General features: G+C 42.2%; 1 protein-coding gene across 1 annotated transcript in view; it reads right to left on the reverse strand.

The window, feature by feature from the left end:
- fat2 (FAT atypical cadherin 2) overlaps nt 1–2,282 on the reverse strand; it is a 52,600-nt gene extending 50,318 nt beyond the window's left edge. The window contains exon 1 of the mRNA XM_056600359.1: nt 1,966–2,282. The gene's annotated coding sequence lies outside the window, so the exon portion shown is untranslated. The remainder of the gene's footprint in view (nt 1–1,965) is intronic.
- Between the last annotated feature and the right edge of the window lie 218 nt (nt 2,283–2,500).

Raw genomic sequence — 2,500 nt, forward strand, 5'->3', positions numbered from 1 at the left:
GACCTGAAAAAGCACTCTGTGACTGTAGCTGTCCAAACGGACATTTTAAACAAACGTGTCTTGGCTTGATAATTGGACAAGAGTGTGTGGGTAATAATGCAGGATAATTACTCTTTGCACTTTCTACATTAGGGGTCCAATTCGTTATCTGTACTCATCTCATTTCTCAGCCCACTCAAACATCAGCCAGCTTGTTAGTATGTCACTCATAAAGACCTAAAGAGCACTAGACAAAGACTATTGCCTTTGCCAAATAGAAATTCAGTCAATCTGAACTCTTATCAGCCAGAGATTGGCCCAAATATTCCATTGCATCATTTCAAAAGCCATCTAACGAGATAAGAGAGAAACTATGCATTCACCGTTTGAATTGCCTTGAAAATACACATGCTTATAAAGCACTTGATGAGACTAAATTCAATATCACCAACTCCATCTCACTCGTGCTACTGGAATAGTACTTTATCATACAGCCTTGCAGGCCTCCCCAGTAACAGAATTGTTTGATACAACGACACAAATTACACCCTCAAATAGAAAACTCCCAGAAACCCAATGGGAGACGGAAGAAACATTTAAATCACAAAGGATCCTTTTAGAACCTAGACTGACCCCAAGCGTGTATGCAGACGGATACAACCAAATGAACTAGGAACAAATTCGAAACAAGGCAAAGCCATGTGGAAAACCACCAGTCAATGTCAAAAAGGCCTTCAGTTTCTGTGCTATTTCTGTACATTCTCGTGCATATTGAGTTGTAATTGTGGTATTAAACAATATGAAATGCGTTGTAGACGTAATGATGATATTGAACCATTCCTGTTGTAGTTGTAGGCCTCATGGCATTTTACAAATGTACAATAGTTGTGGAATTTGAAACACTTTCATATGTTATATTTCTCTAATTGTTGAATTACCACTAATAGTAATAATTATTATTATGATTATCATAATTATCCTATGGCTAATAAAACAACCGCACCCTGTCAAGTATTTTGTTTCAAATAGGTTGCGAAACTCTGTTTTTTTAAGATACTCAAATTTTTTATATATTCTTTCATTGTTCTCAACTTTTTTGTCACAGTTTTGTCTAGAAGCGTCTGCTAAATGAAAATGTCAACGTAATAACACAAAAAGAAATGATTCAAACAACAGCTGGTATGGAGATCAGTACAAAGACAGGTTTCAGGATACACATGGATGTTTAGACATGCTCTTCAGTCCACCTGTTCAGAAAGTCATAGAAATTACAACGCTTGTTCCTGTGTCCATTCATCACAGCATCCATGATGGTTGTGGGGGGGGGGCGGTATGTGTCAAATAATACTCAAAACGAAACCCGGATCTGCGTCTGTATACATTTCAGGGACCAACCGACTGTGGAGAAACTTTGAATAACCCCGTCTTTGAGCCGACAACCGGTAGGCCTAACACTGTTGACACAGGCCTCACCAAATGCGCATGCCGTTAATTTGCAATTGTCACCCGCCCACCCCAAAACCCATCCCCCCCCTCTTCCCATTCAACTAAACATGTATTCAAAGGGGTTCTTATGAGTTGCTCTCAACCGGAAAACATTTCCCTCTACAAGTATTTTCTTTCCGCTAAGTCACTTTTAAGTCAGTTTGAGAGTCTTCAGGCTTTAGAAAGGAGGGACACTACAGTATTTGCAGACTGCCGACTGGAAATATAAGACCTGCCACTACACGCTTTGACATGTGTCCACTTTGCTGTCTTCCATTCTACAGACGCCAACAAGTCAAACCGCTTGGGGACAATGTTATAAGGTTCACTAGCACACATACCATGACAGTCAACATATATCCTACACGTGTTGCAGATAATGTTAACACAAACATGTATAGTTTATGTTTAAAGTCCCATGTTTGGAGTCCCATTTGGATGGTCTTATATTATTCTCAAAGTAATCTATAAAGCAGCTGAAAAACAACTCCACTCACTCACCTGAGTTTCTCCAAATCCGTTCCTCAGGTAAAGTCTCCCTCTATCGCCCCAAACGGTCGCTTGATTGAAGTCCCCCGCTTTCACCCCACGCTTTAACTCTCTCTCTCTCTGTGTTCTCTCAGTCTGTCTTCTCTCTATTCTTCTTGGGAGCCTTTAGGAATCCTTGGACAGCAAAGAGAGGAGCAGCGGTGAACCACTGTAGCCGTCTGGAGTAGGCTCCATGATGAGGACTCACAAATACACACACGCTCACACACTGTCAAAATAGTGTTCTAAGTACCTAGCGCGCTACCGCTAAACTTGTGTGAACCAGAGTGGTGAAGAGACACCTCTGACTGCCTCTCCCCTCCTCCCTCCTCCCTGGTAGACACTGTCCCTCCTCCATGGCACACACACGCACACACGCACACACGCACACGCACGCACGCACACGCTCGCGCGCACACACACACACACACACACACACACACACACACACACACACACACACACACACACACACACACACACACACACACACACAGTTAAGACAGTC

Source organism: Gadus chalcogrammus, chromosome 10, assembly GCF_026213295.1.
Source record: "Gadus chalcogrammus isolate NIFS_2021 chromosome 10, NIFS_Gcha_1.0, whole genome shotgun sequence".
Lineage (NCBI taxonomy): Eukaryota > Metazoa > Chordata > Actinopteri > Gadiformes > Gadidae > Gadus > Gadus chalcogrammus.